This window comes from Bos grunniens, chromosome X (genome assembly GCF_055505025.1).
Source record: "Bos grunniens cultivar Pamir isolate PY7600 chromosome X, Bosgru_T2T1.0, whole genome shotgun sequence".
Classification (NCBI taxonomy): Eukaryota; Metazoa; Chordata; class Mammalia; order Artiodactyla; family Bovidae; genus Bos; species Bos grunniens.
In genome coordinates this window covers 7,735,678-7,750,913 of record NC_141194.1, presented here as the reverse complement: position 1 = coordinate 7,750,913, position 15,236 = coordinate 7,735,678, and the positions used below count along the sequence as shown (strand labels likewise).

The window sequence follows — 15,236 nt, the reverse complement described above, 5'->3', positions numbered from 1 at the left end:
TGAGACAATATCCAAGATATATGTTCAAGAAGTGCAAAATGTAAGGGGTAGAATCATGTACATTTTATGCTTTTTTACAAAATACGCATTCACATGTTTGCTTATAGAGCCCTAAACTATTGCTGGAAGGGTACATAAAACATTCTGCTGGTGTCATCTGCCGTCAGGTTACAGACCTGGTTCCTGGAGAAGTATTAAGAGGGAGACTTTAGCATTGCAAAACCTTTTGTACTTTTTGTATTTTAAACCATGTGAATATATCATCTATTTTTAAAAGGCTTTGTCTTCTTGTGGTTGGCCTTACAGGGAAGTGCGGCAGAGGGAGTGCCCTAGACAAACCTGATTTTTTTTCTTGGTTTTGCCTAAGGCTGTTTTCAGTCCAGACAGAGAGGGAGGTTGGAAAATCTGGAAGCCAGGTTGTCCGAGAAAGACTGGGCCAGCCAGGGCTGATTCATCATCCTTGCAACCTACCTCCTGACCTCAGCAGGTAACCAGCAAAAAATCCACAGGCTCTTTGTTTTATTGCTTTACACCCAGAAATTTGGAATGTCACAGATGGTTGTGTTTTGACAGGAATTTACTGCACACTCAAATATACAAAATTTCTGAATCTGTCTTTAAAAACAGCAAGCCCCTCTCTTTTTCTTGCTCAGGGCCTGTGTTTTCTGTTTGGTGTTCCAGGCATCTCACTGCAGGAGCTCCATTTCTTGGTCCCAAAATTTGGGAAGGGAAAGGAGGTCAGTAGAGGTCTTAAATGAGCAGCATCACACAGCAGGCCCAGCTTTGGAATTCACACTTAGAACTAGAAAGTTCAAAATTGAAAGTATAAAGTTCAAAACTGAAAATAGGAAGTTCAAAAATGCCAACTGAAATTTCACTGCAGGAAAAAAGATCCAAGTTCCACCACTTGATTATACGATTTTTTTTCTGAAAAATATGGCAAAGATATGAATGCTACAAAAACCATCTTTTTCTGTTTGTTGTGACTTTGTTTTCTTAGTAGGAAATACTTCAGATATACACAAACATAGAGGGACATTCTAAAGAACATCCATACACCTACTAGAAAATTTTGTCAAACCTTCGATGTTTGCCATATTTACTTCAGATAATTCTTCTTAAAAAGCTCAATAATTTTGGATGAGATTCAAGGCTCCTGTGTTCCTCTTCCATCATCCCATCTGCTTCTTTCTCTCTAAGAAGGAGCTGCCAATAAACTGGGTGTTTATCATTCCCATGCATGCCTTATGCTTTTCCAGCATGGGTGGGTATTCATAAAAAATCTATAAAGCTGGTTTTCAAGCTTAAAACAGTATAGACATGATATTCTAGATCCATCATTTGACAGCTTCCTTTTTGCATTCAACTTTCCTATTGAAGGACATATGTGTTATTTCTTTTTTCCCCTTTACCAGAATTGCTGCAAGAAAAATTTTCTCCCCTTCCATCTTTTCACACATGAGGCTCTTTCTCTCAACTAGGAGACAAATGATGGGAAATAGGATATGATGGGAAATAGCCACCTTGGGGCTTCCCTGGTGGAGCCCTGGTAAAGAATCCACCTGCCAGTGCAGGAGACGCAAGAGACCAAGTTCCATCCCTGGGTCAGAAAGATCCCCTGCAGAATGAAATGGTGACATGCTCCAGTATTCTTGCCTAGAGAATCCCATGGACAGGGGAGCCTGGTGGGCTACAGTCTATGGAGTTGCAAAGAGTCAGACATGACCGAATGAGCACACACACAGAGTATATGCATCTCATTTCTAGACAAACTGCTCTCAAGTGTGATCATACGCTTTCATTCTTTTTGAAACAGCCCTCAAGTTTTCTCGGTATGCTTCCTAGTTTCATGGAACCACAGGAGAAAAGACATTTTGGATCCAGATATTACTTTGGCAAAGGAATCTGTAGCAGATGCTGTGGGCACCTCACGCATGTTCCCTCACTCAGCACTTCAGTGAACGCCAGCCAACTCCCCACTGCCAAGACCTGCCTTATTTTTCACCTGAGAACATTCTCTCACTGCCAGACATAATATTGTTGTTGAGGGGTAGCAATCACAGTTAGAACAAACTGGGAAATTTACATCCTTGGGAGAAGCCTCAACCAAAGGAGCTGGTGTATCAATACCTCAAGCGGGATAACTGTGACCATGCATGTGTTTTATCAAGGTTTTTGGAGTGCCCAGCTGGATCAAGCCACAGTTGCCCGCAGTGATGATCTTGCTATTGTTGTTTAGCCACTCAGTTGTGTTTGACTTTTTTGCAACCCCATGGACTGCAGCCCACCAGGCTCCTCCTCTGTCCATGGAATTCTCCAGGCAAGAACACTGCAGTGGGTTGCCATTCCCTTCTCCAGGGGATCTTCCCAACCCAGGGATTGAACCCAAGTCCCCTGCATTGGCAGATGGATTATTTGCCACTGAGCTAACACGGAGGCCCAGTGATGATCTATTTGATATCAAACTCTATATTCTGCAGTTCACAGTATTACTTCCCTTCTCTCCCTTCCCATCAGAGTGTCCTGAGACCACTTCCCAAATAAACTACTGATGCTCAAACTGTGGGCTCAGAGTCTGTTTCCAGGGGAACACAACTGTATTCCAACTAGCTCTCATCCAAATGACTTACATGCTGATAATACTTCATAGGCTTGGGAAGAAATGTCACCAGTTGTAGAGTTTGCCCCCCCCCCCAAAAAAAAAAAAGAAGAAGAAAGAGTTTGCTTATTATTCAGAGACAGGATACAATGAACGCTTTGCAGCTTAGTTCTTGGAGTAGTTCAGTTTTAAGTCATATCTGACCCTTTGCGACCCCATGGACTGCAGCACAGCAGGCTTCCCAGGCCTCCACTATCTCCCAGAGTTTGCTCTCATTCATGTCCACTGCCTCAGTTCTTGGAAAAAGAAAATTCCATAAATGAAGCGTTCATGGTTGCTACAAGAGACTTTCCTTGAAAAGCCACACCTTTCATTTCCATTCTAAATAGCTTTCAGGGCAAAAGGGTAGGGATTTGCATATAAAAAAAACACAATATTTGCCCGAGTTTGAAGAAGAGGTCTTTTTAGAGCCTAGGTTTTTTGTAGCTTTTTGTGACACTTTCCTCTTTGTTGTTCTGTTCTCCAAAATTGCACAAACAACAGCAATTCTATGCATGAACATTAGGCAGCAGTTTTATACTGTCTTCAAACACTGCACTGTGATCTTCATTTGTGGGAATATCAAAACTGATTATTTTTTTCTAAACCTTTATCTTTAGCAAATTTTAAAAAGAGTATTTGCTGCATTGGGCCCTGTGCACAGTCTTGGGTTTTTGGTTTTTTTAGCTACAACTTGTGAAGTGAGGTAAATCATGCAGTCACATGAAGGCCAAGGTTATTGCTATTGCTATACACTGAATGTTAGTGTCCTCCCAAAATTCACGTCAAAACCCTAATTCCCACTGTGATGGTATTTGGAGTCTTTGGAAGGTGTTTAAGTCATGAGGGTAGAGCCTTCATGAATGGAATTAATGCCTTTATAAAAGAGACTCCCAGGGAACTCTCTCACTCCTCAGGCCATGTGAGGTCACAGCAAAAAGACAAGCATCTATGAACTAGGAAATGGGCTATCACCAGACATTGAATCTGCCAGCACCTTGATCTTGGACTTTTCGGTCTCCAGAACTTTGAAAGATACATTTCTGGTGTTCAAACCACCAAATCTATGGTATTTTTACTATAGCAGCCCAAGTTATGACAGCTAAATTTTGCCAGCCTGGGAAGGTTGACAGGACCAAAACTTAAGACCTCTGATCCATCACTATCACGAACTGAACTGTATGCCCCACACACACTCAAAACTCTTATGTTGAAGCCTCCACTCCTGATGTGACTTTACTTGAACACAGGGCCTGTGAGAAGGTAATTAAAGTTAAATCAGGTCATAAGGATGGGGCCCTAATCCTAATAGGATTGGTGGCCTTAAAAAGACATGAAGAGATCTCTCTCTCCCCTTATGCACAAAGAATAAGTCATATGAACAAACAGCAATAAGACAGCTACCTAGAAGCAAAGAGAAGAGATCTTAGGATGAAACCTATCTGGCTGGCACCTTGCTATCAAACTTCAAGCCTCCAGAGCTGTAAGAAATAAATGTCTGTTGTTGAAGTTACCTTGTCTATAGTATTTCATTATATAGTAGTCCTTGCAGATTAAGACAACCCTGGGGCATAAACCACCCTACGCTGATTAGGAGATAACCAACCGCTCATGTCCCATTTTTCATATTCATGAAAATAGCTTTGGGCTGCAGGCAGAACTACATGTCTCCCTGCAGTGCTGGATTAGCTGACTTGTGAAGACCTGTCTGCAAATTCAAGGGCTTGTTTCTATGGTTAATGTTCTTTCACTGCATTTATTAAGACCCATGCCATATTTTGGCCACCTGATGCAAAGAACTGACTTGTTGGAAAAGACTGTGATGCTGGGAAAGATTGAAGGAGGGAGGAGAGGGGATGACAGAGGATGAGACGGTTGGATGGCATCACCAACTCAATGGACATGAGTTTGAGTAAACTCTGGGAGTTGGTGATGGACAGGGAAGCCTGGCTTGCTGCAGTCCATGGGCTCACAAAGAGTCGGACACCACTGAGCAACTGAACTGAACTGATGCCATACTGATAGATAGTTATTAGAAACTTCATACTTAAATGTTCATTTTCTAAAGTGAGTGTGAGTTGAGTATTGTGTACCTCGCTTTGTAGACCTGGCTCAGATTCCCAACTTGGCCACTTTTTTTGGTATGTGTAATAGGAAAATTACTTAACTTCTCTAAATTTAGCATCCTCATACATAAAATAGGGATAATCATAGTACCTATGTCATTGAGCTGTTGGGACAGTAAATGACGTTCCCATAGATTTCCTTACCTTATCACTCTGGAATGGGCAGGAAACTACTATAGTTTGTGAATCTTATAACCAATATCAAAGAGGTAAAGTTGAGTTCTGAAAGAATTTTTTTCTAACTCCTGTAACTCACATTGGGTTTAAAAAAAAAACAAAAACACAAAGTGACTATACAAAAATACAAAAAATAAAAAAGAAGCGTTCTCCTATCACCTAAAGGGAAGCACCAGTAATCACTTATCTATGCATATTTTATGGCCTCCAATTTTTACACAAAAATTGGGATTTATTAAGGATACCATTTTATAAGGTACCTCATTTCTAAAACTTCCACGAAAAGTGCCTCACACCATTGAATGGTCTTGAAAATGTGTTTGCTGTTTACATGTCTCGCAGCCATTACTTCTAAAGAAGGCACGTGACTTCTTTAACCAATTCAGCCAATTTTTAAAAGGCCTTTGGATTTGTCTTTTCCCAGTGTTCAGTGCTTCAGTGTCATTCTTTGATGATACACTTTTATGAATGTACATCTTTTTTTTCCCTAGGCTGAATTCCTAGACGAGCAACCACTTGTTCAAAAGAAGCAATAAAAACACTTTTACACTTTTAAAGCTGTTGATACCTGTGAAATGATCCTCCCAAAAGGTTGTTCCAATTTGCATGACGGGGTGTTTGAAGACACAAAACATTTTATTACATGACGAGAGTTACTGCAGATGCTCTGACAGAAAGGAGACCTCCAGGTCTGATCACACATCCTAGCCTTATTTTAAGTTTGGTTTAAATCTGTACTTCAGCAGCCCTGTTCACAATAGCCAAGACATGGAAGCAACCTACATGCCCATCAACAGATGAATGTATAAAGAAGATGTGATACATATATACAATGGAATATTACTCAACCATAAAAAGAATGAAATAATGTCATTTACAACAACATGAATGCACCTAGAGACTACCTTAGTAAGTGAAGCAAACCAGGCAAAGACAAATATCACATGATATCACTTACAGATGGAATCTACAAAAAAAAAAAAAAAAAAAGATACATATGAACTTCTTTACAAAACAGAAAGAGACTCACAGACATAAAAACAAACTTATGGTTACCAAAGGGGAAAGGAGGGTAGGGGTGGGATAAATTAGGAGGTTGGGATTAACATATACACACAACTATATGTAAAATGGATAACCAACAAGGACCTACTGTATAGAGCAGGGAACTCTACTCAGTATTTTGTAATAACCTGTAACTGAATTGCTGAGTTGTACACCTGAAACAAGATACTGTAAATCAACTGAATTTCAATTTTAAAATTAAAAAAAAAATCACTGCAACACAGAAATTTCAACATGCCTTGCTTCTCTGTAGGCTAATGTACAAAACAAGAAGGCTGAGTCACAAATAGCAAGCCCTCTAGACACAGGCTCCCCTGATGTGTCTCTTCCTCTTAAGGACCTGCCCAGCCTCCAAGCTGGTATGCCTTCTGTCCTGACTTCACTGAATGAAGCCCTGCCAGCATTCCCGGGTCACACTGGCTGTGAGACAGGGTCCAGGATGCTGAAATAATCCCCAACAAGATGTTCATGGATAACTAGGTGCTTTCTTTCATTCGGGACTTCATAGGCACCTATTCTGGGCCAAAGACTTCCACAAGGAACAAAGATGGAAAGTCCAGAGATCTTTCCAATGAAGGGAACTGTTACATTGAAAATGAGGACTTCCAACATGTAACTCAAAAACTGTTGTATCGAAAAGGAAGAAATACAAATGGAAAAAAAAAAGTCCAAAGGCTGAGCGTTTCTGACACTAAAAAAGCCACACTGTCTTCAGCTGTTTGAGTGGGTACATTTCACAGTATCTGACAAGATGGCCTGCCTGCAGTTGCCTGGGCAGGAGGAGCCCTTCAGCTTCCTGCAACATGAAGGAAGTCTGCTTTCCTGCTGCCAGCTTTTGCCACCCCTCCCCAGTGCCCTGGTCTCCTGCAGCTCATTCACCCTGGGGGCCTCGGCCAAGAGACTTCTAACAATCGTGTACTGCTGCCCACTGCAGTCTGGCTACCACCTCCCTGATTGTTTATTCCCACACCTTTGCCCTTCTCTGCCACCAATCCTTCAAGCTATTTCTACTTGCCCACGCTGAGCTACATTTTACTGTTCTTCTAACCCACTGAAGTACCTATAGAAAAATCCAGACAGAAGCAACGAGTCTCTGTGTTTCAGGAAGACCTCCAATAGAGATTATAATTGTTGTGTATGTAAATCTTAAAGGGGCTTCCAAAAAAAATCCCAGACATGTCATCCTACATAATGACCTGATTTTTCAGCTGGGGTGCATGTGACCTGGAGATTCTCACCATTGATTTTGAGGTCACACTTGCTCATGGCCATTTTCAGCTCCAGAAAAGTTAAAGATCATGAACCTGAGGCTTTGGCTGGGTTCTCTCCACATCCCTCCAGAAGCCACTTCTTGGAGCAACTGACTGCTTTCATTTCCATGGAGGAAGAATCATCAGTTCCCTAGTGCAATGAATTTTTTTTTTTTTTTTGTCTTCTACAAATTATAAACTGTCTCTCCACTCTGCTCCTTGCCGTATTTCTCTTCTCTCTTCCTACCAGCACATAGACTTGTATTTTCTACCAAGTAAGTTGACTGAAATCAGAGAGTTCATTTATTCACCACATAACATCAGGAAAAGAAAGTAACTGCTTCTACATTATGCTCGACCTTACCAGCATCAAAATCATGTGATCTATGCTGGGGTTTACTGGCCCTGACACTGCTGACATTCTGAGCTGGACAATTCTTTGTTGGGGGAGATTGACCTGTACCCTGAATGTTTATTAGCATTGTCCTTGGCCTCTACTATATGTCAGTACCCTCCCAAAAGTTATGACAGTAAAAAATGTCTCCAGACTCCAAATATCCCCTGGGAGAATAAAACTGTCCTAAGTTGGGAACTACTGGTCTACCCTACAAGGAACATGAATGTTCCCAAAGTGACATAAGCTGGGATAAAGCCACACTATGTTTACTCTCCGTGAGCTATCTGAATGCCAAATATCTTGACTCTAAAAATCAGTAAGGCTCATCAAGCTCAGATATCAGTATATGCTATCTTATAAGGCTATTTATAACTTTATGACTAACTTAGGACTTTGAGGTGCATCAAGAGATTATTTGAGAATGACTGACCTCACCATGAAATGCAATGACAGGACAAACTGGAAAATAGTACACACAGAGATGGAGATCAATGCCCAGCTGGGTGTGTGAACTCATAGGACCTGTGCGGCAGTCACTCAGTCGTGTCTGACTCTTTGTGACCCCATGGACTGTAGCCTGCCAGGGTCCTCTGTCCATAGGATTCTCCAGGCAAGAGTCAGTTCCATTCCCCTCTCCAGGGGATTTTCCCAACCCAGGGATTGAACCTGGGTCTCCCTCATTACAGGAAGATTCTTTCGAGTCTGACCCACAGGGAAGCCCTAGGACCTGTGTAGTCCCAGATACAAGAGAGCAGACCAATCAGTGAACTGGGCTACGATAGACTACCTAGGTTGGCCATAGTGTCAGCATGTTGGTACCAGGTAAAGACACTCAAAGGGATTAATGTTGATCTACCAGGCTTCCTCAGTGCTTCCGTGGTGGCTCAGACCCAGGTTCAATCCCTGGGTCAGGAAGATCCACTGGAGGAGGGCATGGCCACCCATGCCAGTATTTTTGCCTGGAGAATTCCATGGACAGAGGAGCCTGGGGGGGCCACAGTCCATGGGGTCACAAAGAATCAGACATGATTGAGCATGTGCATGCATGGACTTCTGTCCAAAAATGGATTGGGGGCATTTTGGTAGACATGGAGACAGCAGTTAGGGCCACCAGAGTAGTTCTGATAAGAGACGTTGGTGCCCTGGGCCAGGGTGCTCTCAGTACACGCATCTCCTATCAGGAGTAACTATAGAATCAGAACACACAGGTGAGCATGAGCTCTAGAATTCAGTTCAGTTCAGTTCAGTTGCTCAGTTGTGTCCTACTCTCTGCAATCCCATGAACTGCAGCATGCCAAGCCTCTCTGTCCATCACCAGCTCCCGGAGAAAGACACTTCCGCAGTCTAAGGCATTGGTCTGGGGCTTCCTCAGATTAACAGGCTAATGTAATACCACCTGAGGGCCCTTCCAATCCTCCTCCTTCCCCTCCTCCCTGCCTAAAATGCTATGGGTTCAAAAAATAGGCCAGTATAGGTGACTGAAGGACTATGACTGTTTCTCACATCTGCTGTCTCATAGCAGGATGAGAAGAAGCATGCATGTGAGCCACCCTCAGCGTACATTAGCAAAGTCAACCCATACTATTAGCAGGAGAAAGCAACAGAGAATGAACCTTCCTGCCTGCTTTGAACCACAAGCAGGAAGCCAGTGTTTCTGAGGCTGATGAAGCTGGGAAAGAAGCTTCTGATCATCTCTAACAGGTGAGGTAGAGCAGGTGGGCAAACATACTCCCGGCACACTGACAGCTCACAGACAGCAGACCAACTCTCTCCCTGGATTCTCAGCAAAACTCTTCAGCTTCATTTTGATAGGAGAATGTTTGAATCCATCTCTGTGGTTAGGAATTGCTCTAGTCTGATTGGCTTTGGCGGGATTTGCCTACACCAGTGACTGAGGCCAGGGGATTGAGACTGGGCTTCATCTAATCGGAATTCCACACTGACGCTTGGAGTGGACTCATCAGTGCATGCTGATAGTTCCTACCTGATGGAATGAGGGAGAACAGATACTGGGGAGCCTGCCACAATGAGCCTTATCCAGTGTACAGAAATGTCTCATACATAGAGTAAAAGAAAACACTGTCATAGGAGACAGCACAGGTCAGTTTTTAGTGTTGACCGCAAAGGTGCAGCTGAAATCTGAATCCAGGGTTCTTTGCACTGGAGGATCCCGTGGATGGAGGAGCCTGGCGGGCTACAGTCCATGGGGCCGCGCAGAGTCAGACACAGGGAGTGCACGTACATGCTCACACACACCGCTCTGATCTCTACAAGCACATGCTTCATCCCACCTCCACCGACAGCACAAACACCACCGTAGCATGAACACCAAACCCGAGAAACACCTCTGAGTATGTTTGAGGCCAAAGCTCTCAGGCAGAACCTCACTGGATTACAACTTTGTTTTTATGCTTATATGTTATCTCTTCCATGACCTGTGAATGTCTCCTACTTTATAACCTGAGGGTGCCCTTATTGTCAAATAAATCACAATGTTCCATGAAGCCAAAATCAACTTCTATATTGTCTGTCCTATCAAGAAAGGATATTCAAAACTTTTTTTTAAAGGCAATTTTCTAAAATTTCAGTTCTCTTAATTATTTAACTATTTGATGATGTAAAGGATAAGTTCAGTTCATCAGTCACTCAGTCATGTCTGACTCTTTGTGACCCCATGAACTGCAGCATGCCAGGCTTCCCTGTCCATCACCAACTCCCGGAGCTTACTCAAACTCATGTGCATTGAGTCGGTGATGCCATCCAACCATTTCATCCTCTGTCATCCCCTTCTCCCAGCCCCCCTTCAATCTTTCCTAGCATCAAGGTCTTTTCCAATGAGTTGGTTCTTCACATCAGGTAGCCAAAGTACTGGAGCTTCAGGTTCAGCATCAATCCTTCCAATGAATATTCAGGACTGATTTCCTTTAGGATTGACTGGTTTGATCTCCTTGCAGTCCAAGGGACTCTCAAAAGTCTTCTCCAACACCACAGCTCAAAAGCATCAATTCTTCGGTGCTCAGCCTTCTTCACAGTCCAACTCCCACATCCATACATGACTACTGGAAAAACAATAGCTTTGACTAGACGGACCTTTGTTGGCCAAGTAATGTCTCTGCTTTTTAATACGCTGTCTAGCTTGGTCATAGCTTTTCTTCCAAGGAGCAAGTGTCTTTTAATTTCATGGCTGCAGTCACCATCTACAGTGATTTTGGAGCCCCCCAAAATAAAGTCTCTCACTGTTTCCATTGTTTCCTCATCTATTTGCCATGAAGTGATGGGACTGGATGCCATGATCTTCGTTTTCTGAATGTTGAGCTTTAAGTCAACTTTTTCACTCTCCTCTTTCACTTTCATCAAGAGGCTCTTTAGTTCTTCTTCACTTTCTGCCATAAGGGTGGTGTCATCTGCATATCTGAGGTTATTGATATTTCTCCCAGCAATCGTGATTCCAGCTTGTGCAGCCCGGCATTTTGCATCATGTACTCTGCATACAAGTTAAATAAGCAGGGTGACAATATACAGCCTTGACATACTCCTTTCCCTATTTGGAACCAGTCTGTTGTTCCATGTCCAGTTCTAACTGTTGCTTCTTGACCTGCATACAGATTTCTCAGGAGACAGGTCAGGTGGTCCGGTATTCCCATCTCTTTAAGAATTTTCCAGTTTGTTGTGATCTACACAGTCAAAGGCTTTGACATAGCCAATAAAGCAAAAGTAGATGTAATGTAAGGATAAAACATGCACTAAATCTGTTTTTTCAGATAACAAATCCAAGAACTGATGACCATTCCCACAATGGCCCAACACAGTCTTTTCTCATGTAAGTCTGTATTTTTCCAGCCTTGCTTACTCATCATACTTGCCAGGGAACTTTTAAAAATACAGTTCCTCAGGTCCCACCCTGAAACTCTTAGATAACAACTTATTGACCAGAGATGTATTAATACATCTTTTGTTACCCGAACATTATTGTCTGGAGCATTTCATGAAGTATTACATGACAAATCACCGGCCACAGGCATTAGTTTCTGCAAAAATCCCCCAGCCAATAATGTGTTAACAGATCTGAGGTCGATCAAGAATTTACATCCCTTCAATATTCCTGTGAGAGATGGTCTTATTATTCACAAAGATGCACTGTGGCTCCCTGGGGAGAATCATACTTCTTAGAACCCATGTTATCCTGGGCCATGTGACTTCCCCAGCCAGTGAAATTTGAGCATTGGTGGCAAGAGCCAGATGGCACTTTGCCAGGCTGTCTTCTCTTTCCTCCCTGACAACGGGCAGTATTCCATCTAGAGGTATTCTGTCACCTTGGTGCCACAGGGAACACAAGAGGAAGCAGGGCCATGGGTGACACACAAGGAATACAGATCAGGACCAAAAACTAAGTCTTGGTTGTAGTAAGCCATGAGATTTGGGGACCACTTGTTAGGGCAGTAGACTCAATCCTATTAGGACTCAATCATTCTTGGAAGTGAAATTATGATACACCATGATGACTGTAAATGTACTCAAACATCACATATATATACATTTGTATGGGCAGCGTTCAGAAGACTCTGCTAGTTACATCTCTCACCAAACACCTCCAAAAAACCCATGAAAACACAATGGCTTCCTCTGAGGCTTTGTTCAGCTCTCTTTGAATATGAATTAATTCCTCATGATTTCATAAGGAATTTTAAAATGAATGGAACCAATTATTCCCTGCGTGTTCTCCATCACATCCCTGCAGAAACAGGGCTTTCTAGGCTCCAAATTCCCTGGAAGAAGGAAACAGGAGAATCCAGCCTCATTTTTACCAAAATGTTGGTTGGAGAGCCAGGCTGGAAGTTTCAAAGCTGATCTCTCTCAGTTATTTAATAGCCATATTTTCATAAATGAAGGATGCATTGAAGTCACTGAAAAACTGAACCAGCCTGGGAGAAATAAAAAATGGACTTGGATCTCTTTAGTTAAATAAAAGTATTTTACCTGCACAATAGCTTTGGATGGCGACGAGTGCATTGATTAAAACTCATCAGCCTGCTTGGGAACACATGAACTTAGATCCTACTCCTCTGCAAAAACGCAGCCTGGGTCGCCATGAGTCACACTCTCCCATCAGTGTCTGTCGTCCATCCTCCCCCCGCCCATGACTCTGATGCGCTTACTTCCCTATTTTACTCTTGTGAGAGTTCCCAGACACACTCAACCTACAATCTGGCTTTGACCAGTGATGTTGATGGATGTCCCTGGAACCATTCTGCTTCTTGACAACTGAACAGAAGGGTAGGCTGGGGCTGTGGTGTGGGGAGAAGCTGTGTGGACCAGTGGGACCAAGAGCTGATAAATTCTGGGCTGCAGAGAAGGGTCCGCAGCGGAATACTTGATTCGACCTATCCTAAAAATGGCACAAAATGATGGACCAGAGCCTCAGTGGACATGGGTTTTACAGCAAATGCAGCAGCAGAGGATTTCTACAGAAAATGAAAAAAACTTTTACCTTTTCTCATAACCCTGAATATTCACTGGAAGGACTGATGCTGAATCTGAAGCTCCAATACTTTGGCCACCTGATGTGAAGAGCCAACTCATTGGAAAAGACCCTGATGATGGGCAAGATTGAAGGCAGAAGGAGAAATAGGGGATGACAGAGGATGAGATGCTTGGATGGCATCACTGACTCAATGGACATGAGTTTGAGCAAGCTCTGGGAGATGGTGAAGGACAGGGAAGCCTGGCGTGCTGCAGTCCATGGGGTCGCAAAGAGCTGGACACGACTGATCGACTGCACAACAACATACAACTAGTACTCCCCTTAAACGTATAGATTTCCACCCTATAAGATGGAGCCAGGTACGCCTATTCTTAAAACACACACTTGAAAGTGGCCATTTGGGGCATGATACACATAAAACCGGGCTTCCCAGGTGGCTTGGTAGTAAAGAATCTGCCTGCCAATGCAAGAGAATCAGGTTTGATCCCTGGGTTGGGAAGATCCCCTGGAGGAGGGCATGGCAACCCATTCCAGTATTCTTGCCTAGAGAATCCCATGACAGAGGATTCTGGCAGGCTACAGTCCATGGGGTTGCAAAGAGTCAGACACGACTGAGCGTGCAGGCACACATGCACCCACCCACGTGCATCCGTCTCATCAATTCCAGAACCTTTTGTGCTGTGCGGTGCAAATGATATTTCATGGCAACCCATTGCACCAAATTCTGAAACTCATTCATTTTACCGAAAATATATCTGAGAATTCTTCATGGATTTTGTGTATCGTTCAGTCTGAAAACAACTCTTATTTGTTCCAATTTCAGCAATTCCCTGCCTCTCTCTCACCCTCATCTGGGTTAGATGAATCAACCCTGACATGCTTGAGATAAAATCAAACATAAATTGGCTGATTGGGCCTCTGGCTTGCACTTCACTTAACACAGCAAAAAAAAAAAAAAAAAAAAGCAAAAAAACAATTTCACCCTTGCAAAGGTCAGAGACTCCCTGACCACTTAAGCAGAGAGAGGATCATCATAAATTCATTATTTGGAGCTTTTATTGAGAAATGCATGCTTCTGGCTTCATTTAAGCCCAATTTAAATATTAAAGGGGGAAAAGGAAGTGGGAAAAGAAAAAGGCGGTTATGTATTCCTTGTGCAAAAAAAGAAAGAAAAAAAAAGCAACTTTTGGAAATTCCAAAAGAAATTCTCAAAATAGCCAAAAAAGAATTACTTTTATCTGCATTTCTACCTATTATTTCTAAAATAGAATTTGATTCTGTATCGCTTTGCTGTTCTCTTTCAGGTTAAACTGATAGTTTTAAATAAATGTGTGCTTTTATTCTTAAAATGACTTCCAAAGACTTGTGAATTGGTTGGATTTAAACATTCATGGGAAAGGAAGGGGGCCTTTCTGACTTTCCTTCTCTGGAGCAAGTCGCAAAGCAGAGAGACTCTTACAGTTGTTCCTGGACATGTCTTATTTCCAACCATGATGGCTTTCCTGGTGGCTCAGATGGTAAAGAATCTGCCTGCAATGCGGGAAACCTGGGATCAATCCTGAGGTCGAAAAGATCCCCTGGAGAAGAGAATGGCAACCCACTCCAGTATTCTCACCTGGGAAATCCCATGGACAGAGGAGCCTTGTGGGCTACAGTCCATGGGGTCACAAAAAATCGGACATGACTGAGCAACTAACACTTTCAGTTTCAGTAATGGATGCAGGAAGAAGAAAGAAAAACATCAATGTCTTAAGTTCCAAAAACTTTGCGTGAAACGAAATTTAAGCCAATATAAAAATGCAGGTTAGCAGGATTGGTATTTCTCTTTACCTTCCTTGGACTTAAATTAGATGCTAATTGGGTCAACCTTATCAGAGCTGGGGTGCCCTTCCGTCATTAAATAATAAGAAGTTGGTTTCTACTCGCAAACGTTTGTATATGAAAGTACATAGAGATTTATATAATCAAAGGCTTCACTGGGCAAGTAAGACACGTAAGGGAGGAAATATGTGCTGCAAATATTAGAGCTGCTAAACTGGAAACAAATCCGAGTTATGGATTGCCAGCTCTGGGGCAGGGATGTGAGAGATGGGGTGTCTGA

At 42.7% G+C, this 15,236-nt stretch overlaps 1 long non-coding RNA gene across 1 annotated transcript in view; it reads right to left on the bottom strand.

Moving 5' to 3' along the window:
* Nucleotides 1–15,236, bottom strand: part of LOC147339746 (uncharacterized) — a 168,233-nt gene that overhangs the window by 136,607 nt on the left and 16,390 nt on the right. The window lies entirely within an intron of this gene.